Source organism: Camelus ferus, chromosome 2, assembly GCF_009834535.1.
Source record: "Camelus ferus isolate YT-003-E chromosome 2, BCGSAC_Cfer_1.0, whole genome shotgun sequence".
Lineage (NCBI taxonomy): Eukaryota > Metazoa > Chordata > Mammalia > Artiodactyla > Camelidae > Camelus > Camelus ferus.
This window is the reverse complement of record NC_045697.1, coordinates 4,413,721-4,437,337: the sequence shown is the minus strand read 5'-3', so window position 1 is coordinate 4,437,337 and position 23,617 is coordinate 4,413,721. Positions and strand designations below refer to the sequence as shown.

The following is a 23,617-nucleotide window of genomic DNA, read 5'->3' as shown; positions in this document are numbered from 1 at the left end:
TGCCTCTGCAGACTGGCAAGAGGAGCCCCTTCCAACCCAGCCCACAGCCACCACCTTTTCAGCTTACTGATTATCCAGCCCCATCCCAACACCTCACACTGGGCCATAATGATCTACTAATACCACCCCAAACATACAGCTACACCTGTGCGTGCACCAGTTCATCAGTCAGGTAGGCCTTCCTTTCTTCTCCACCTGGAAAACTCCAATATATACCGCAAGGGCCAAGGGATGATGGCCCAGTTCAACCATTATCTCCCACAGGAGGTCTCCTCTCCACAGAGCAGCACAGAGCTCACGGGGCAGGGCAGGGTTAGGGTATTTGATGGGGCTGGGGCCAAGTTCTCAAGGGCCTTCCTGCCTTGTCCAGGGTGTAAGGAATTTACAGTTCATCCTCAGGCAGTGCGGGAAGCCAGGGAGGGGATGTGAGCCTAGAGTCACACCCAGATAACTGTGGTGGAAAATACTGACAAAGGGGGAGATGGGTTGAAATTGGATCTGGGACAACAAAGTGAGTCTCCAGCATCAAATCGTATATGCTTGGCTGCTTTATCCAGAGCTTCCATCCAGAGTCACTGCCACGCCCAGGCACCATGCAGAGAAAACAGGACCTCCCCAACACTGGTAATGCAGTATCGCAACCACCACCACCACAGCTAGATGCACATAACACAGCCTTACTGCTTATCAGCCCTGCTCAAAGCGCACACATTTAATCCTTACAAGAGCCCTAACAAGTGGGAAAGGAACCCAGGCAGCCAACCAGGGCTGCAAACAGTGGCTGGGAAAACTACAGCAGAATCACACTTTAAAAAGTCAGCCCAAGTACCACTGCCCGACTTGCCCTCAAGAAGGCACATGAGACTCAAGTATTTCGCTGCAGGGATATTCAAGGATGTGTTATTTACAAGGGGATGCTATGAAGCATTTGTACAATGGGATGCTATGAAGCTGTTAACACTGAAGTTCTCTTTCTCACATTTCCTGCCCCAGATCTTCCAGGGTGAGTGTGAAAATGCAGATTCCTGAGTCCCACCCAGACCTCATGAAAGGCAGTGTCTGGGACGACAAGCTCACCTTTCCTCTCGACTACAACAAAACCACAACTGACTGCTAAACAACCATCAGAAAAAAAGACTGAAACCTAGCCAAAAAGATCTTCTTCAACTGGAAACATAAAGAGGAAACCACAGCAGGACGGTAGGAGGGGCGTGCTCACGATATAACTGGGCCCCATACTCCTCTCGGTGGGTGACCCACAAGCTGAAGAATAATTAAGTTGCAGAGGCCCTTGCACAGGAGAGAGAGTTCTAAGCCCCACGTCAGGCTCTACAGCCCGGGGTTCTGGCTCTGGGAGGAGGAAGAGATCCTAGGACATTTGGTTTTGAAGGCCAGTGGGGCTTAACTCCAGGAGCCCCACGGGACAGGTGGAAACAGAGACTTCATTCTCTTGGGAAGCGTACACAGAATCTCACGTGCACCATGTCCAAAGGCAGAGGCAGTGATTTCATAGGAACCTGGGCCAGATCTGCCTGCTGGTTTTTGAGGGTCTCCTGGAGAGGTAGGGGACGGCTGCAGCTCATCCAGGGACATAAAAGCTGGTGGGGGACATTCTGGGAGTGTTCATCTACATGAGCTTTCCTGGAGAATGACATCTTGATTGGATCATTAGCACCGAGACTTGGCCCCACCCAACAGCCCGCAGGCTTAAGAGCTGGGAAGCCTCAGGCCAAACAACATAGTGGGTGGGAACACAGCCCCACCTATCAGCAGACTTCCTGAGTCACCGACTCCTCTAGACAAGGTCTTACCCACCAGAGGTCTAGGACCAAGCTTCATCCAGTAGTGGGCAGGCACCGGCTCCTCCTGCCAGGAAACCTGCATAAGCCTCTAGTCCAGCCTCATCCACTGGGGAACAGATACTAGAAATAAGAAAACATTAATCCCAAAGAATGTGGAAGGAATCCACAAACACAGGCCAGACTCTACACTGGAACCGGCTGGATCCTGGCCCTTGGGTGACAACAGAGGAGTGTACTGCTGGGACACACAGGACATCTCCCACAGAGGGTTACCTTTCCAAGGTTGAGAAATGTAACTAACCTACCTAAAAATACAAAGACAGACAATATGAGGTGGCAGAGGAATATCTCCCAGGCCAAGGCACAAGATAAAATCCCAGAAGAAGAAATAAGTGATGAGGAGATAGGCAATTTATCCAAGAATTTAAAGTAATGATGGAGAAGGTGTTCAGAGAATTCAAGAGGAGTATAGATGCACAGAGTGAAGTTTTTAGCAAAAAGTTGGAAAATATAAAGAATATCCAGAGTTGAAGAATAAAATCGCTGAAATGAATAACACACTAGAAGGAACCAAGATTAGACTAAATGAGGCAGAAAAATGGATCAGTGAGCTAGAAGGCAGAGTAGTGGAAATCACTACTGTAGAACAGAAAAAAGAAAAAAGAATGAAGATAGTTTAAGAGAGCTCTGGGACAACATGAAGTGCACTAATATTCACACTATAGGGGTCCCAGAAAGAGAAGAGAGAGAGAAGGGACCTGAGTAAATTTCTGAAGAGATAATAATCGAAAACTTCCCTAACTTAAGAAACAGTCACCCAAGTCCAGGAAGTGCAGAGAGTACCATACAGGATCAACCCAAAGAGGAACAAACCAAGGCACATAGTAATCAAATTGACAAAAAATAAGGATAAGGAGAAAATATTAAAATTAGCAAGAGAAAAGCAACAAGTAACATACAAAGGAATTCCCATAAGGTTATCAGCTGATTTTTTTCAGCAGAAACTCTACAGGCCAGAAGGGAGTGGCATAATATATTTAAAGCAATGAAAGGGAAAAACTTACAACCAAGAATACTCTATCCAGCAAGGCTCTCATTCAGATTTGATGGAGGAATCAAAAGCTTCACAGATAAACAAAAGCTAAAAGAAATCAGCACCACCAAACCAGCTTTACAACAAACGTTAAAGGAACTTCTCTAGTCATCAAACCATAAGAAAAGAGAACAAAAAGAAGAAAGAGGGAAAAAAAGACCTACGAAAGATTGCTTTGGCAATTTGGGGTCTTTCATGGTTCCATATAAATTTTGGAATTGTTTGTTCTAGATCTATGAAGGATGTCATGGGTATTCTGACAGAGGTTACATTGGATCTGTAGGTTGCTTTGGGTAGTATGGCCATTTTGATAATGTTGATTCTTCCAATCCAAGAGCACAAGCTGTCTTTCCATTTCTTTGTGTCATCTTCAGTTTCCTTCATCAGTGTTTTACGGTTTCCAGAGTATAGGTAACCTCTTCGGTTAGGTTTATTTCTAGGTATTTTGTTGGTTTTAATGCAATGGAAATGTTTATGCCAGTTATAAAATTCTGGTTTTTGGAGGGAAAAAAAAGGGGGAATGAAGGGCTGCAAAAAAAAGAAAAAAGAAAAAAAGAAAGAAAGAAAGAAAAGAAAAGAAAAGGCAGTCCTGGCAGTCAGAATCTTTGAGGGTAGTGTTTCCTGCACAGTAATGTTTGAGAATTACTGCAGGGATGACTACTGCCACAGAGTCAGCTCCGAGGGTAGTTTTGTCCACTGCGGGTCCTTGGTGCCTAGAACAGTGCCTGGCACAAAGCTGGTGCTCCAGAAAGATTTGGTGGCTGAGTGAACTCATCAACCAACAAATAATTCTGAAACGATGCATTAGCATGTTTAAATATCTGACCATTCTGTGTGCCTGTAAGGAGCAGGGACTGTGAACATCTTTTCACGGCATTGCACCCAACACGAAGCCAGCCCTCAGACATGGCCCACCAGCATGTGAACATGTGAACACTCTCGTATTGCACTGAATTGGAGGTGCACGTTTTTTAACTTTTTTACATTTCTGAATCAGAATGTGTCTCACAGCCCAGCCCTGCTGTGGCTTCGCTGGCAGCACTGTTTCTTCCCTTTCCTTGTGGCACAAAAATAATGATGCGTCTCCCCACTGGTGTCATCTTAGATTTATTAAAATATGGGAACTAAGTACGTAATTCTGACTTTAAAAAAATTAAAGTTAGATGCCAAGGCAGCTAACAGATCGCTGTGCATTCCCTTTCTTATACTTTGCAAAAATTAATCCAATGCCATCTGTTCTCCACTTTCAGCTGCAGCCCCCAGTCGCCCTGGTCATCCCACCCTTTGCTGCTGAGATGCAAACTGAAGATCTGATGCAAATGACAGGCTTTCATCTGTCTTCACCTAGGAAACTTCCGACAGCATCGGCTGGAGGATTTCTCTACATCACTGGAGGCTGCAGGATGTGCCAGAGGGTGGTTCTGTTCCAGACTCGGGTTCATCCCAGCCCCACCACGCCCGGATGTTCGGCCTGGCACATGGTCTGTCCATGACAGCTGGTGGTCCTCTTGTCACTTGTCAGCTCAGAGAACCAGCACCCTTTAGCCAATTCTCTACAGCCCTGCAGTTCCTGTAATTGGTCCACGGGTGGAAGGGAGTCAGATGCCCTAGGCAGGTCACTCTCATCTGCAGAAGGGGATTGGGGATGGGAATCTGGCCCACTGCACAGGACTGTCCTGAGAACCAAGTGAGATTCATTTGAAAATTCTCTGAATACCAATTTCTATACAAGGTAATTTGTGACATTTAGGAAGCCACAAATGTGCAGAAACTCTCTAACTTTCAGATAAAACTTCAGCACCTACATTCCATTGTTAAGACTTGCCCTGTTTTTTGGACTAAAATCCACCACTGTCCTGACCTATTCATGAGCCAGAAGCATGAACCATCACAGCAGCTAAGAGCCAGGAACTCGGGCCAGAAATCCAGCTCAGCCACCATCCCCCTGTCCTGTCGTGGACACGTCACCTAACCTCTCCGAGCCTCCACCTCCTCGTGTGTAAATTGGAGCTAACTGTCTGTGTTTTCACTTTCCCTGTGCTGTGGGGTCCGCCCCTCTGGAGAGCACCAGGCACGGAGCCTCCCGTCGTGCGCCTGCGTGAGGGCAGCCCTTCCCGTGATGCGTCCATTTATATCCACGGCGCTAGGCTGGCTCAGCTGTCCTGTGGAGCATTTTATTCCCCGGAAAGAAAAAGTGCTAACTCAGCTTCTACGACTTCCAAAGAGTCATCTGGGCCACATGTCCAGGGCTACGGTAACAGAGAACAATGCTATGAGGCAGGGCCCCAGCGGGAGGCTGGCTCCGCCCCTTCCCCTGTGAGAGACCCTGGCCAGGTTATTCTGCTCCCACTGTCTCCATCCCTCAGCCTGGAAAGTGAGGATGTTAAGAACTGGCTACTTCACAGGGATGCTGTCAGGCCTGCGGACAGATAATGCCCAGCACAGAGTGAGTGCTCAGACACCCTGGCCTTCCCCCACACACGTTCCAGCTCCCCACGACCTCAAACACCAAGTACTTGCAGGCCAGGAACCGTCCAGCAGAGGGATGGCCCTGGGGTGGTGGCGTCTGCCCGCCCACCGGCTTCCGGGCAGGAATCTCCAAGAGGCTGCAAATGAACACAGGTCCATGAAGCTTCGTGGTGAGTGAACAAAAGCACCGGGAACCGTGGCTTTTAAACCCCCTGCCGAACTCATCTGGCTGTCCCGACACCGGGCCTGGCCGGGGGAGGCAGCAAGCAAATGTCTGTAGGTTCAATGAAGGTTTAGTTTGGGAGCAACGGGTGAAATATGATTAAGCAGAAAAAACGGATGAGAACACTCCAGAGGGGCTGGAGTGGAAGGGTCTCTGGGGCGCCTCCAGAAAGTAGTTAGATGGCAAGTCCATCTGGTTAGTTCAGGAAAGAAAATCTGCTTCGGAAACGTCAAGCTGGGAGTTTGTGTCTCTCTCTTCAGGGATAAAACGGGCTGCTCAGCAGATCAGTGAGATGGAGGAGGAAGTCCCAAAGGAGATCCAAGTGTGGGCACAGGAATTTAACTCACATAAACGGGGAGAGAGAACAGCTCATCCACTCTCGTCCACTACCATTGTACTGGGATAGAGGACTAGCTATTAGGGAACGAATAAAACCAGGTATCTACCTCGAGCCTCACCATAAAACAACTTTCAGGTGGATTACAAATCGAAATGAAACAAACAAAAAAACACCAAAGAAATCTCCTAAAAAAGAAATACTAAAGGAGGCAAAAAGTCTGAGCGTCCACAGAAGGCACCAGGGCTAAACCTCTGGCAGGGAAAAGCGTCACAAAGCGAAAACAACAGACCACCACTGGGGAAAATATCTGTAACACACCAGGGACACAGGTTAATATCCTCATCAAGTTAAGGGGTTTTACAGATCAAAATTGTTTTAGGCAGCACACCAGTAGAAAAGTTAGTATAAATAATGAAGAAGTAATCCTCCAAAGAAGAAAAGCACATAGCCAGTACACAGACAAGATGCTCAGCCTCCCTGTAATCAAAGGAATGGATTGGGGATGAGCATTCTTACTTATCACACTGGCGAAGATCTGCAATATCCATCGTTGGCAAGGTTCTGTGAAATTGCTATTCTCAGTCACTCTTGGTGGGTATAAACTGGCATAACTTTTCTAGAGGCCATTTGGCAATTTCTGTGAAAAATTTCAATATGAATTGCTTTCACTCAGTAGCTTCACTTCTAGAATCTTTCCTAAGGGAACAACCAGACAAGGGGATGGATAATCCAGAAAGATGGGAACGATAAGGGACTCATTCAATAAACCATGGTACGTCCAAGCCACGGAGGCTGTAGTAAGAGTTCTGTTATACCGGTGAGTGTGCGTGTGTGTGTGTGCGTGTGTGTGTGTGTAAAGCCAGTCACAAATAGGGTGGCCCCATTTCCCCAGGGGAAAACCTCACATCAGGACACTCGCTGACATCACAGCCCTAACGAACAGGGTAAGTTGAGAAAGTATTTCCATTTAGGGGCAGGGGAAGGAGGCTGTATGAAGAAAGAGGATTCTTAGAAGGTGGAAGATCCCCACCAAGGGCAGGGGAGGGAAAGAAGGACGAGGAAGTGGGGTGGCGGTGGGGTGACTTCCCCAACCCCCAGCCCTCTGTGGGCTCCCACAACCCTCAGGGCTTCCTTCTATCCCGGCACTGTGTTGTCTTGGTGAACCCTAAATTTTGCACACCAGACTGTGAGCTTCTTGAGGGCAGGGACTGGGTCTAAGCCGTCTCAGTTTCCCTATCCCTCAGCACATGGCGCCACATGGGGTAACCACTGGTCCAGTGAAAGGGGTGGGAGAGTAGATGGATGGATGGATGGATGGACACATGTACAGAGGGATAATGAAAAACTACTTGGTTCAACTCAGGACTTCGACAGGCGATTTATATCCCAAGCAGGGGTCCAGGGGGTCACTAAGATTCCTTCCAACCTGATCTTCTAAGATTTTATGGAATAGTCCCCTGATGCCTGGGGCTGGACCTCAATTCCTGGGCTTGGCTTAGAAGGAAAATCCTCAGAAGAAACATCACTCAGAGGAGGAAAACAGAATCATTTCTCAAACCAGAGGAGTCTCTTCCAGTGAGGAATTTTGCTTTTAGGGCAAGTTTTTAAAATATACAAGATCTAAAACAATAAAATGCTCAGGAGTAAATTTAGCAAAAGAAATACAAGATTGAAAAATACAAAATACTGTTGAAAGAAATTAAAGATTACAAATAAACGGAAAGGCATCCTATGTTCATGGAGCAGAAGACTTAATATGGTTAAGCCCAAATTTACCTACTGATTGAACAAAATTCTTATCAAAATCCCAGCTGACTTCTTTAAGAAGTTAATCCTAAAATTCATATTGAAATTCACATTCCAACATGAAACCCTGAAAACAAAAGGAACAAAGTTTGAGGACACACACCTCCTGATTTCAAAACTCATTACAAAGCTGCAGCAATCAAGGTAACATGATACTGGCTTAAGGACAGACATAGAGACAAATGGAATAGAATTAAGAATTCAGAAGTAAACCTTTACATCTACGGTCATTTGATTTTTGACAAGAGTACCAAGACAAACTGAGAAAGAAAGAATAGTCTTTTTCAACTAATGATCCTGGGACAACTCGATGTTCACAAGCAAATGAATGGAGCTGGACAGTTACTTCACATCAGACACAAATATTAACTCAAAATGGATCAAAACCCCAAAGGCAATAGCTAAAACTATAAAACTCTTAGAAGAAAACATATAAGGAATAAACCTCTGTGACCTGGGATCAGGCAATGGTTTCTCAGACAAGATAGCACAAAGCACAAATGACAAAGAAAAATTGAATAAACTGGACCTGACCAAAATTTTAAAATTTGAAGGACACTGTAGTGGTTTGAATATTGTCCTTCAACAATTGACGTCCACCTCAGAATGTGACCTTATTTGGAAATAGGGTATTTGTAGACGTGATTAGTTAAGGACCTCGAGATGAGGTCATTCCAGATCTAAAGTCTTTATACGAAGAGAAGCGGACACCACAGAGGCACACAGGGAAGAGGGCCATGTGGAAACAGTGGCGGAGATTAGGAGTGGTATCTCCCCAAGCCTGGGAATGCCCGGGGCCGCAAGAGCCGAAGAGGCAGGACAAGCCTTCAGAGGGAACACGGCCCTGCCGAGGCCTTGACTTCAGACTTCTGGCCTCCAGAACTATAGAGCGTGAATTTCTGTTGCTTCAAGCCATCCAGTTTGTAATTCTTCATTACATTAGCCTCTGGAAACTAATACAGACAGCATAAACAAAACGAACATAAAACCCACGGGAGAAAATATCTGCCAGTCACATATCCAGTAAGGGGCCTATATCCAGAATATATAAAGAACTCTTTTAATTCAACAATGAAAAGACAAACAATCTCACTTTTTAAATAGGCAAAAGATTTGGATAGATATTTCTCCAAAGAAAATATACATATTCAAATGGCCAATAGGTACATGAAAAGATGCTCGACGTCGCTGGGCATTAAGGAAACGCAAATCAGAACCACAGTGAGATGACACTTCACACCCACTAGAGAATAAGTCTCTGCTTTAAGCCGCTCATCTTGTGGCACCTCCTTGCAGCAGCCCTAGCAACTCTGTGTGTGTGTGTGTGTGCACACACACATGTTTTTAAATTAAAGTATAGTTGATTTACAATATTTTGTTAGTTTCAGATGTACAGCAAAGTAATTCAGTTATATGTATGTTTCTCAGATTTTCATTATAGGTTATTATAACATATTGAATATAGTTCCCTGTGCTATACAGTAGGACCCTGTTGTGTATCTATTTTATATATAGGGGTGAATATCTGTTAATCCCAAACTCATAATTTATCCCTCCCCCTCCCCTTTCCCTTTTGGTAACCATAAGTTTGTTTTCTTTGTCTGTGAATCTGCTTCTGCTTTGTAAAAAAATTAATTTGTGTTATTTTTTAGATTCCAAATATAAGTGATAGCTTATAATATTTGTCTTTCTCTGTCTGACTTACTTCACTCAGTATGATAATCTCTAGGTCCATCCATGTTGTTGCAAATGGCAATGGTTATGGCTGAGTAGTATTCCATCGTGTGTGCGTGTGCGTGTATTACATCTTCTTTATCTAGTCATCTGTCGATGGACATTTAGGTTACTCCCATGTCTTGGCTATTGTAAATAGTGCTGCTATGAACACTGGGGTGCAGGTATCTTTTCAAATTAGAGTTTTTGTCTTTCCAGATATGCCCAGGAGTGGGATTTCTGGATCATATCATAACTCTATTTTTAGTTTTTTAAGGAACCTCCATACTATTTTCCCAAGAGGCTGCACCAATTTATTTTCCCACCAACAGTGTAGGAGGGCTCCCTTTTCTCCACACCCTCTCCAGCATTTCTTATTTGTAGACTTTTTGATGATGACCATTCTGACCAGGATGAGGTGACATCTCATCGTAGTTTTGATTTGCATTTCTCTAACAATTAGTGATGTTGAGCATATATGATTTATTTTTAACCATTAGGCAAGTGAACTAAACAAAACCCTCAGGGCTGAAAGGAGCCACATCCATGCCCAGAGCTTGCCAAGTACAGCCATGACCAGGCCCGACCAGAAAAATTAAACCAGAAACCACAGTCTCAGAGAGGCAGCCAGCCTCAGAGAGGGTGTCAGGGGAAGGGAGGGCAAAGAAGGTGAGGACAGGGGTTGACAACGCACAGGGGAGGCAGCGATCGGAGTGTTGAGAGCCACGGCCTGAGGGACAAAGCAGACAGTAAGTGAGACCCAGAACCAGTCCACAGCACACCACATCCCACCAGATCCCGCAAATGGATCTCACTCGTATGACTGACAGTTAATGTCACAGTACAATGCAAGAAGCTCTAAGTCCTGAAGAACCAGAGCCTTTCCTGAGAGACAGTAGTCATTCAGCCTAGGACTGTCTCATGCATTTCAGACTCATGTCCCCAACTGCCATCTGTACCTCCCCACACTGGCCCAGAGACACCTCACACTAGGCAGCCCAGAACTGGGCCCCCCACCTCCCGCCTTCACAGCTGTGATTCTCCCATGTTCCTCACCCCGGGGAAGACCCCAACAGTCCCCCAGGCCAGAAGTCTGGGTGCCCTCCTTACTACTAGCTAGTAACAGCCACCAGATTATGATATCAGTGGTGTTCACACTGCTGGGCATCAGAAGCCCTGGAAGGCTAACAAAGACCACAGAGACCCAGGTCCTAAAGACCCCCGTGATTCTCCTGCCCCCACCCCCCCCACCCCGCTGGAGAGCTGCTGCATGAGACACTCAGTAATGCCCACGTGTCCGTAGCTACTGATCTTAAGGGTGGCTCCCACGTTCAGGTACCATGCAAGCTGCTTATAAACATTGTCTCACGCAATGCTTCGGAGCAAATAATTTATTTCCCCTGTTTTATACGTGAAGAGAGGTCAACTAAGTTCCTGGAGGTCACACAGCCCAGCGGGGAGCAGCAGAAGTGGGGTCTCTGTGTAGGTCTCTAATTCTTTCTTTTTTTTTTTTTTTTGGATTTTTTTGTTTGTTTGCTTTTGGGGGGTAAGTAGGTAATTAGGTTTATTTATTTCAAGTGGAGGTAATGGAGATTGAACCCAGCACCTCATGCACGCTAAGCCTGCACTCTAGCACTAAGCTACACCCTCCCCACCCACCCACACTGCATAGGCCTCCCTGACTGCAAGGTGCTTCCCTTCACCCAGAGCAGGAAGGAGAGGCTCAGAGCACGAAGTGGCCCCCAGGGCCCACGGCCAGCAGCACAGGAGCCTCGAGGAAACAGGCAGGACCTCTTGGTCCAGATCAGCCATTCTCAGCCCCATGGCTCAATGGAAAAACCTGGAGAATTTATTGTTCATGCCTCTGCCTGGCCCCACTTAGCCACTGAATCAGACTCTTCTGGGATGGGCACAAGAATGGTATGATATTCTCACCTCCCCCGGCAATTAGGGTAGAAAAAATGACTCTGGAGAGGTGGTTCTCGGCTGAGAATTCCCGATGCTCAGCCTCCGATCAGCCCCACTGATTCTGAATCTCGGAGTGAGGTCCAGGCCTCAGTGGTTTTTTAAGGTCCTCGGGTGATTCTAATGTGCAGCCGAAGTGGAAGTCGCTGGCTTCGGGCCCTGCCTGCTCCAGGTGTGGCCTCCAGGCCAGGAGCACTGGTATCACCAGGAAGCTAGATTGTAAGATTTCAGGCCCATCCCAGACTTGCTGAATCTGAAACTTGGGGTTGAGTTTAGCTAGCCCTCCAGGTGCCACTGATGCTAGTTCAAGTCTGACAACCTCTTGCCTAGGGCTCTGCCACTCAAAGTGGGTCCACAGGCGAGCAGTGCCAGCATCACTGGGATCCTGTAAGAGATACAGGCACCACCCCAGGCCCACTGAATCAGAACCTGCATTTTAACAAGATGCCCAGGGGATTCAAGCATACAATGAAGAGTGAGAAGACCCACCCTTCCTCCCCTCTCCCTTCCCCCACCACCCACTACCACCTTTGGATTAGATGGTTTCATCTGCCCAGGGGACAAGGCACAGGTCCTGTTTAAAGTGACACTGTGCTGCATGCAGGACACTCTGAATATCAAGACCAGAGTCACGAGCCTGGGTTGCAAGCTGACTCAGCCACTGAGAGCAAGACTAGGAGGCAGTTCAATGCAGCGCCTCTCAAACTTTAACGTGCATGAGAACAAGTTCCTTGAATACTTCCTAGCTGGTCCCCTCCCTGAGTGATGCTGATCCCCTGCGTTGGGGCCTATGAGTCTGCATTTCCACAGAGCTCCCAGGTGATGTGATGCTGGAGGTCTCATGATCACACCTGGGTAATCCTGATGTGGCTCTGGAGCCAGCCGACGAGGGTTTGAATCCAACTTTAGCACGCACTAACTGTGCGGCTCTGTGCCTCCAGTGTCTCCCTGGGCGAATGGGCCTAGTGGTGGTTACAACCACACAGATTCAGACAGCTAGAGTGCTTACAAGAGTGCCTAGTATGGACCTGTAGTTTTAAGTTTTACTACACCACCACCAATTCCACAGCCACTATTATCCCTAACATCATCACCCCCGCCACCATAACCACTACCACATCATGTTCACCACCATCCTCACCACCAGCATCACCATCCCCATCACCACCCTCACCACCTTCCCTACCATCACCATCACTATCACCCTAAACACCACAGCCACCATTACCACCCTCACCACCACCACCATCATCGCCAGTACCATCAGTATCACCACCCTCCCCACCAACCCACCACCATCATCATCATCACCATTAACACCATCACTACTGCCATCACCATCACCCTAAACACCACCGCCATCACCATCATTCACCACCAGCAACACAACACCACCATCACTCTCACCACCACCACTACCATTATCATCACTATCATTAACACCATCACCCTCACCCTAAACACCACCACCACTCTTACCACCACCACCAATACTGTTAGAGCAGGCAGATAGCTAGATGTGAGCAGAGAAAGGGGAGCACAGACCAAATGGCAGGAATTGGGCAGAAAGGAGGGGCACAGGCCAAATGCAAGAAACCACACATCATGTAAGCAGCCAGGGGTCCCTGGGCAGAGAAAGAAAAGCAGGAACCTCTGGGCTGATAAGCAGCCTGGAGGCCAACAAAGATAGGTGAGAAAAAGCAGGAATCTCCAGTGTCTGAATGTAACCTTTTGCTCATTATGACCTCATTACAATAAAATTAGCCTTGCAGATTAGAAGTACCCAGCATGCACCGACGCTATGACACTTCAGATCCAGACTAAATAAGGACAAAAATCCCTCCTCCCTTTGGGAAGGTGGAGTTGGGATGATAATCAGGGAATATGACCCCAAACCCTTCCCTCCCCAATGAATATTCTGCCCATTCATTTTTACACCCTAACTAACCGACTTGCCAAAGAAACTCAGGGCAGCCGCTCACCTGAGCCTGCCCGTTCTCCTCTTGAGAGTGTACTATTCATCCTTTAATTAATTCTCACTTTACTTTTTTTAACCAGTACATCTTGTCTCTGAATTCCTTCTGGGATGGGACAAGAACCTGGAACACCGGCTGCATCCACTGGCAACAATACCACCACCAGTACCATCACCATCACCATCACCACCCTCCCCACCACCTCCAGGTACTCACAACACAGCCCCAGCCATCAAGGACCGTCAGCCTCGGTGGACAGGCAGACAAGAAGCTGCGAGAGAAAAGGATACAGAGCCTGCTGTCATGTAAACCATCTCAGTTCACGTCAGCATTTGTTCAGAACCGAATTCCAAGGGAGTGACTGCGAAACAATGATGGATGCGGGAAGACGAAGAGGAACCCTTACTTGTCGTACATGTTCGCGGGTAAACCTCAAAGCCCCGCCAGACCAGGTGCGCCCTGAGACTAGGCCTGTGCTGCTTTCATCTCTAAGTCTCAACTCCCGCACGGGGCCCAGCACGGAACCAGGGATGAGTCAACAAGTCCTGGCTTTCCACAGTCACTTTGCCACTCAGTTTGTGCCTCCATTAAATAGGGAAAATGCTAATTTCGAAGCTGGTGAAGTGTATATTCTTGCAAAGCTATGAAGACGTTTAATACTCAAGCATTATTAATATTTATCATTCATAATAAAAACTAACAGAAAAGCTGAATTTCTCCCTTCTTCTCCACAGGTTCCCCAAAAGATGCTGACTTCTCTTCCCTAGACACATCCACACCGTGCCACTCTCTTCCATTAACGCAAACCCTCTGAAATGTCAGTCCAGTGCTCTACTGTCTGCAGAAGAGCCAGGGCCCTCTGGCCTGAATGGAAAGGTGAACCCGGGAAAGCTGCTCAGAGCAAGGGATGCTCTTCTTTGCAGCGCCTGAGAACACAGGCTATGAAGCCAGCCCCTCAGCTTTACATCCTGCTGAACTTTCAACTTCCTCCAGCTGGCAGTGACCTGGTCCCTTGGCACCAACTGGATGATCTGCAGATAGGATTAATAACTCCCAGCTGCAGAAAACAGGGCCTCTAATGAGGAAGGAGTCGGGGTCACGGAAGGATAATGAGACCTGGGCCAGGCCCACATCTAAACCCTGTGCTGCTGCAACCCTGGCTGAGGCTGCTTACTGTTGTCCCCAAGACCTCCAGTGGGCTAAGCCTGTACTGGGCCTTGGGGAGGAGGGAGGACCTGGCCCCAGCCCCACCCTTGGTCCTCATGGCCATCCCATCAGCCCTGCCACACAGGGCATCAGCACCAAGACAGAATCAGCCAGGGAATGGGAGCCCCAGGGTGGCAGTGGCCACGTTTCCCTAAGTGACTTTCTGTCCCCACATGTCCAGGCCCCTGCGACTCTCCTCCCAGGGTCTAGAGGAAATGTTTAAACGAGAAGTCTTCTCTTACCTGCAAGGTTCTGTTCATGTGGCTTCCTCGCCCGGGATGGCTCCTCTACCCACCTGTTCACTCCATGAACCCTGACTGTGCACCTCCTGGGCTCCCGGCTCAAGTGCAGACGGTGAAATAGAAACAGCTGCTGCCCTTGCATTACTCAAAATCTGGCAGGGAGGGCGGTTTGTAATCAGATGACTGCAATGAAGTAAGATCAGTGCTCAGAGCCTGGGGGGCTTCCTGGAGGAGGCAGTCCCTAAGCTATGTCTTCAAGGAAAAGTAGGAAGCCCAGGTTAACAAAGGATAAAAAGTGAAAAGATAACCCAAGCCCTCCTAGACTGCGTGTGCATGTTTGCATGTGTTCCCGCGAGCACAGGAAGACATTCTGGACCGTCCGCCCACCATGGGTTACCCCACCCGGGATGAAACAAAAGAGTTTACTCATTTCTTCACTCTCCTCTCTTTTGAATAACTACAACAACAAATACTACTTGAGTAATTTTAGAAGGCAACACAACTTTAAGGAAAATGTAAGAGAAGAAGAGAAGTGAAATTTTTATGGAAAGTTGACCCAAAAGGAGATTCTGAAGATGCAATGATTTCTCTATAGAGGGAAGAATGAATTTTGTCAGAAGACTGTGCCCCTATTTCAAGACTGGCCCCCAAATGGCTGGTCAGAATTGAACTGCAGGGCACGAAGTTCTCTCCGCTTCCATGGGACTGAGACACAGAAAATGCCGGAGGCCACAGAGTGGACAGGTGGACACGGCTGGTTCTCAGCACGCCTCTCCCACTGGGAGTACGTTTGTACAAACTTTTCAATCTGCAGTTTCAAAACTACAGAAAAGTTCCGAGAATAGTATAATGAACATCCCATACCTTCACCTAGACTCACCCATCGTTCACATGGCCCCACAGCAACTGTGTCTATAAAGACACATTTCTATACATATCTGTCTATTTCTGTGAAGCATCTGGAAGTGCACTTCAGGCCTCATGACGCCCCACCCTAAGTGCTGTGGCTTTCATCTCAACACCAAGGGCACTATGAACTCACGACACAATGATCGAGACCAGGAAACTTTGTCACTGACACATTTCCTATTCCAATGTCACCAGTCATTGCAATCATGTCCTATGTGGCAAAAGGATTATGTTTCTTGACCCAGGCCTCGAGCACTGGATAAAGGGCAGTTACATGCAGGGCAGGGCTGCGGCTCTGTCCGAACCACAGACAGACTTCCCCAAATAATCAACTGAGAAGTAAAACACAATGATGATCAAGAATAAGCATCACCACGTACAAAATGACCTTGACAAGAGGGCAGGGCAGCCGGCAGGGATTCTGGGCACAGCGAGAGAGGATCACGGACCCTCAGCCGACGCTGGCCGGCCCTGGGCTTTGGCTCTGTGTCTAAGAAAACAAAAGCCACCTTCCTGAGATACCCTATAACCCTAGTCATGAAGAAATTTTGTTTAAATCTGTTTTTAAATGTCCATAAGAATAATAATAAAAATAAGTGTGAAGAGATGGAGGCATGCACCTCAAGTTCAGTCCAAAGCCCGAGCTGACTCCCTCTCACTGGAGAGCGGCGCTCCAAAAAGAGGAAGCCTTCCCCCGAGGGGGCGGCCGTCCTGCCCCTTTAGATTTCACACCCTAAAGGCTACTGCACAGTCATGGGCAAACAGTAGATGTTTAATAAAGAAAATTGAGGGGGAAGGTATAGCTCAGTGGTAGAGCGCATGCTCAGCATGCACGATCCTGGGTTCCAGCTCCAGTCCCTCCATTAAAATAAATAAACACATAAACCTAATTGCCCCCCCCATGGGGGAAAATGCATACATATTTAAAAGAAAATTTAAAGAAACTCATTCACCTGAAAACAAAAGAAAGAAAACGCAAGCTTCACGTCCTCAGGTGTAACAGTGGGGTCCCTCTGTCCTCGCAAGCGGGCAGCGTGGACCAAGTGGGCCACCGGGCAGAGAGGCAGGGGACCTGGGCTTGTACCTCTCAACCTGCTGAGTCACTCTGGAGAAGTCGCACAGCCGCTGGGAGCCTCAGTTTCCCCATCTCTAAGTCCCAGCTCTTCCCCGAAGCCCCTTGGAGCAGCTGCAGTGTGCCCCCAGCCCACCCCCAGGCTCTCCTGAGCAGGTTTCCAGGAGGGTAAAACCCCCTCTCACCTGGTCCAGACCCTTGTCTCCCATTCAGGCCCCTCAGCACTCCCCAGCTAGACTAGACGCCCAGCTCCCAGGGGCCTGCTGAGAATGGCTTTCTTATGTCTCCTCTTGCTGATAGTCCCCCTCTGGCCACCTCCTCACCCTCTGTCCCGCCCCATGCAGCCCCAACTGCCCCCTTGTCCATGGCCACCCTCAGCCACCTAGAGTTCTGATCCAAGGTCCCTTGATCCTGGCGACTATCACTACTTTTCTGAGAATTAGAAAACAGTAAACTGTATTCACAGACTGTCCTTGGCTCCCCACTGTCCTCGGGGTGAAAATCAAACTCCTTGGCTTGGATCAAGCCCTTTTTCATCTATCTCCCACCTCCTCCTTATGGGTAGGGTTCTCTAGAGGACTGCTAAGGCCTCAGAGAGGTTGAGGAACTTGCCCGAGTTCAACAGCTCAGGAGTAACAGAATCAGGGCATAAAAAAAATGAGCTCCAAACCAGACCCCTTCATCCCACGTGAAAAGCCAAATGTTTCATCGACAACGGGTGCATGCTGCCGCTGGACAATGCTGGCAAGGACACTAAAACAGTGGTTCAGGGTGCTTGGAATAGAGCTGAATGCTGGTGGTTTTTTTCTTTGTGCAATATTTTAATTTTGAATAGTTTTAAATGTTCACAGTGGAAAAATAATGATGAGTAGAAATCGGCAGACCCTGCGTGATAGAGTCCCATGAGTATTTCACTGTCACTACATCGCTGCACAGCTGGTAAAGATGGTGGTCGCCTGACTGCAGCTGAGAGCTCACCGCAGCGTGCCTGGCACAGACTGGATTTCGCATCCAGCTCTGCCCAGGCAGGTGGACCCTGCCCACACCTGCAGTGTGCCTGCCAGTCCCGGGCTCCCTCTGCACCTGGCAAAGACTTCAGACTCAGGGCTCAGACTTTTTTTTTCCATGTGAAGTAACAGATGCCTCCAGGCTCTCATTAAAGATGTTAAGAGGGTAACCATGTATTTATTCAATGATCGTTTTCAATCCTATCAATATTCTTATCCTCTCTGAATCTGTTTCCTCATTCATATAAGAGATAATAATACTGACACCCACAGGGCTGTAACTGAAACTCCTAACGGCGGATGTGTCCTGCTCAGCAGACATACAGTGGCAGGCAGCATCATTACCATTTACTGAGAAACTATTAAGTGCCAGATACTTTCCCAGGCACTAAAGGTGCAGCGATGAACAAGGCACAGTGCTGCCCTGGTGTGACTGGAGGTCTAGTGTAAGAGAGGAAGGACAATAAATCACTTAAGGGGTTTTCCTTGACCTTGAGCACAGCTGTGGAGCTGTGGAGAGGTTTATGCCTAGAAGGGCAAGGTCAGACACCCATGCACTTCAGATCACTTCCTCCAGGTCAGCACGGAGGGCTGCCTGGAGGAGGCCCCAGAGTCAGAGACAGTGAGAGGCTGTGTCCTCATCTGGTGGAGGATGATTGGGCCTGAGGTGAGCGTGGATGTAAACTTTATAGGAGGCCAAACCCATAGAACTTATGGTCCAAGTGAACAGGGACAAAGCAGAATTCCTAAAGCTTGAATCAAGCTGTATTTTATATTTTAATCTATTTTTGAATCTCTCCAAACACTTGCCAAGCTCCTTTATCACTCACAGGGCTACTTTCCTGCAGAAATGGGAAGCACATCACCCTTGGCTCCCCACTGCCCTTGGGGTGAAAATCGAGGTGGGAGGAGTGAGGAGGAGGTCAAAGAGATTAAGGGAGAGAATACTTCCACATTTACAAGTAGGGAAATGCAGGCTCTCACAGACAGACTGGCTTAAGGTTCCCCTGAACACCCAGGAAGACTTGGTGAACACAGCCCTGTCAGGCCCCCGGTCTTCCTTCATGACATTCCCCCAGCAGGTAAACCTGCTAGCAGCACTGATAGCCCAGGTGGCCAGAAAGAGCTAGTCTTTCAAAATGGCAGGCAGGGCACAGCCCTTGTTGTCATGAACAGGGACACCTGCCTGGACACCCACGGGCGTCCCGAAAACAGGAAGGGAGCTCAAGGAGGGAGATGGTGCTGGTAGTCAGACAACAGGCTTCCCCAAGAGAAAAATATTTAGCAAACATTGATGTAGAGAAGGAGTAAGCTCCAGACTTGGAAGGGATGCTGAGGAAGGCCATCTGGTCCCACCTCCCCATTGTACAAATGGGACATGGAGCCCAGAGAGGGTTTGTCTAATCCAGATGTACACACGAAAGCAGGATTTGAACCCAGCCTCTTCACTCCCAATCCACTGCTCTTCTTACCCTGACCTCATGTTAGCCTGCTAAAGGTGTATAAGCCACATCACCACCTGCTCCAAGAAGCCTTCCATGACCAACAAGTCTCCTGCCCCTGAAAACGCGGGCCTCCCAGAAAGCCTGGACTTCACTGTCAGACCCAGAGTGGAATCCTGGCTCCACCCCTTATGGCCTGTAGGACCTACATCAAGGCATGTCACCTGAGCCAGAGGAAACCCTCCCACCACAGAAGGCTGCACGGATTATGTGAATTAAGGCGACCACTGCAGGGCCTGCCGCAAAGAAGCTCCTTCCATGGACTGGCCCAGAGAACAGCCATACAATAGTGGCTGCACTCCCGCAAACGTCAATTTCACCCGCTCCGTCCCCTCCAATGCCACTACGCACGTCAGAGCCGCCATCTTCTCAGCAGCCTGGGAAGCACCTGCTCCGTCCTGCCTCCGAGCCTCTCAGACGCTGCAGGCCGACTCCCTGCCCGGGCTCCTCTCCTCCGGTCCTGCCAAACCTCCTCAACTCCAAAGGCAAATTTGTGCAGAAAAGCATTGAGGTTAACCCTAACCCCCAGCACCAGCCACTTCCGGTGAGTTCTGCCTAACTTCCTGTCACTGATTTTTTAATTCAAGCTTGACCCCACCCCTTCCGCTTCCGGCCCCGCCCAACCCTGCCTCCTTAGCCACACCCATCACCTTCTTCCTGTCCCCACCCCAAAGGATCACTTCATTGGGAAATCTTCAGGTTGGACTGCCGTATTTAAAAAGGACAGGCTACAAAGTTGGCATAGTAAGACCCCAGTAAAATATAAAATTAGCATATATGTTCAGAGGACAAAAAAAAAAAAATTAGAAGTGCTTTTCAGACATTTTTTGCTTTTGTCATGAAATGAAATCTTGTTGAGCAATCCACATGAAACCCCTCTTAGAAGGACCCACGCCCAAACCTCAGCCTCGTTACGCTGCGGAGCACACCCGGAAAGCCCCAGCAAGGGCGGAGACGGAGTAAGGCTCTCATCCTGAGGCTCCACCACTCACTAACTCTGGCTGTTAAATGACATGTTGCCTCCCAGGGCCTCGGTTTCCTCCTACCTTTTTACGCGGTGGCTGAGAGGCCCAGACAGCAGCATAAAGCACCCGCTCGGGGTGGAGCACTCAGTAAATACCACTGCTGAGAGGCAGACTGGATGGAACCAGACAGGAAAACCGAGCCCAAGGCCAGGGGTCACTGGCTGTGCCCTCCTGGGAGACCCTGCCCCATCCACCACCACCTGCCTCCTCCACCTTCCAGAAACTCCTAACGTGCCCTCAATGGGACAATGCTGCAAAGCCACAAACCCACAGGAAACCAGGCCTCTCACCCCCCGACACAGCCACGTCCTCTGCAGAAGGTGACCTTACCCTTTCTGCCAGCCAGAGAACAAGGGAAAGGAAGTGGCCCAGGGGTGGCTCTGAGTCAGGCTGCATGGGTCTCTCTGGGCATGACTCCTGCCCCTGGGCCCTAAAAGCAGCAAATTAACCAAGAGCTGCCATTTGGAAGAACCTACTCTATGCTAGGCAATGTGCAGGGCATACCCATCTCAATCCATCCACAAAACCTCCTTGTAAAATAAGTAACAGTATTATTCCCATTTCACAGGTAAGGAAATCGAGACTTAAAGAGGTGAAGTCAACTCCCCAAGGTCCAAGGCTTGCAAGTGACAAAGCCAGGGCTGAATCAGGTCTGTGTGACTCTAAGGCCACTTTCCAGGTGTCCAAAGAACTGTCAGTTTTGTTTTCTATCCTCAGGACCCAGCACCATGCCTGGCACGCTCTCCTGGTACCTAAGAACATTTTTAGGAATGAACAGCCAGGTTCCTTGCTGAACACCATACCATCACCCTCCAAGAACAAAGCATATTGACAGCAAATTAAAAGCCACTGAATTAGTAACAACACTTCCATAAAATAGTGGTTTCAAAATATTCCAGTTCATGAAAAACTTCCAATATTATCAGAAAACCACCTACTTCAATTCCCCACCAAAGACACCCACAGAAACAATTTCTGATAAAATTGCTACTCATATTCAAGACCCACATAACAAAATCCTCATCAAACAGAGGAATGAGAGTTGTTTATCAACATTCGCCAGAACATGATGAAACTTCCTTTAGAATGTGCCGTGCATGTGAATTTTTCTTTTTTAACTTCCCACTGTAAAACTTTACCAGATGCTGAACAGGAGAGAAACTCTGAGGTGAGGGTGAGCACTGGGAACCAATAACTACGCTGCAAGAAAAACAAAGCACCATGGCAGCATCCACACTCATCTCCCATCAGATGGAATTCAACACAACTCAACAAACATGCACGAAGTAATAGCAGTAACAGTCCCTGCTTATATAGCAGTCTCTTTGTACTAGAAACTGTTCCAAACTTTCCAAGCTCTCAATTATTCCACAGTCCTATGACATGGGTACTATTGGTGCCCCATTTTCATGTTCTGGCGGGAAAGAGGTCCCGGCCAAGGTGACCCAGCTAGCAAGCAGGGGCAGGACGTTGTACCCAGGTTGGCTCCAATATCCATATTCTTACTTGTTCTATGTAGCTTCTAGGTGCCAGATATTATGCTAGGATGTGAGGATAGAGCCCCACGGGTGGTCCAGGCACAGCCTTATCCCTGAAAGGCCAAAGTAACTACATTTATAATAAGCCTCAGCCTTTCCACATACCTGGGAGTAGATGGCTGTCACTCCACAGGCAGCCACAAGGTATCAGGTCTTTACGCACAAAATCCTGGTGTTCACAAAGGCCTGGAGAGGTGCGTGTTACTTTCCTCATTTCATAGGGGCAAAATTTCAGCTGAAGGCAGGTAGAGGACTTGCTCAGGTCCTCACCTGAATGCAAAGCCTTTGATCTGCCTGCTTCTACTTGCTGGCTCTTCACAAACTCCCTGCATTATTTTGGAATCTCCCCTTTATTGATATGTAAGGGCCCCTTAAGAAGTCCCAGAAAAGGCCCCAGGCATCAGACCATTTCTGTCCCACCTCTCCTGAAATGAGTCATCACCAAGAACAAGCAGTGTGACAGGTGACTTTCAAGCCAAGATCAACTTCTTTTGTGGTTTACACATCCTTTCTACACCAGCCACTCAATGTGGCTTGATGTACCGAGGGCACTCCTCAGCAGACACCTACTGAGCACCTGCTGTGTGCACAAAGCCAGGGGAGGGGCACACAGAGCTCATCTATGCCCTAGCTTCTCTCAAGAAAGCGACTTCAGAACTGGAGGATGATGGAAGGGGCGGCAAGGCTGAAGCAAGCAGGGCAGACCAGCTCAAAGAGAGGCACTAATTACAGGGTTGGGGTGCTTGGACCAGGATGGGGTTACTGCCAGGTTACCACCACCACAGGGGAAGGAAGATGGTCAAGGATGTCTTCATCAGGTGCAGACATTTGCTGAGTCCCTCAAATGTTCTGGACCATTGCTAGGTGTCCCAATGGCTCCCCCACACTTGTGAGGCATTCTAGTCAAGTCAGGGAGGCAGGCAGGGAAACAGAGTGTAGCAAGCCCACATGGTAACGGGGACCCGGGGCTCAGGTCCCAGTGGGACGTGAAGACATCTGAAGTGGGCCCTGGCAGGGGTGAAACATGGACATGCAGATAAGGGAGCAGGGGTCCAAGGAAGGTTGAATGGCATTTAGGCAGGGAGAGTAGCAGGAGCACAGCCTCCAATCATTCATTCATTCATTTATTCACTCATTCATTCAATATCCCATAGCAGGCCTTGTACTGGGCACGGGGCCTCAGACACGAATCCCACGCAGGACCCCGAGCTCCAGCCAGTGGAGAAGGAAAACTATAAAAGACAACAGCCCCGCAGTACAGCCAAGGCTGGGACAGAAAGATGTGCAGGGCCTGGCGGGGGTGGGGAGGGTCAGGGAAGCACCAGAGGATATGAGCCTGAGACATGTCTAGAGGCAGCAGACAGGGTGTGCAAGGAAGAGGGCACAAATGTCTAAAGACAGGAGGAACGGAGGGCAAGTTCAAGGAAGGCAGACTGTTCCATAAGGTAGGGGTCCATGAATGTGTCCCCCGAAATTCATATGTTGCAACCCGAATTCCCAATGTGATGGTATTTGGAGATTAGGCTTTTGGCAAGTGATTAGCCCCTGATGACGAGATTAGCGTCCTTACAAGAAGAGACACAAGAGCACTTCCTTGCTATCTCTGCCCACCTTGTGAGCATACATGAGAAGGCGGCCGTCTGCCAGCCAGGAGGAGAGCTCTCACCAGAAGTGGAATCAGCCAGCCCCGTGACCTTGTACTTCCCAGCGTCTAGAACGGTGAGAAATA

General features: G+C 48.4%; 1 protein-coding gene across 1 annotated transcript in view; it reads right to left on the bottom strand.

Moving 5' to 3' along the window:
• The window catches only part of JAKMIP1 (janus kinase and microtubule interacting protein 1), a 113,266-nt gene extending 93,383 nt beyond the window's left edge, over nucleotides 1-19,883 (bottom strand). The window contains 1 exon segment of the mRNA XM_032493730.1: nucleotides 19,677-19,883. The gene's annotated coding sequence lies outside the window, so the exon portion shown is untranslated.
• Between the last annotated feature and the right edge of the window lie 3,734 nt (nucleotides 19,884-23,617).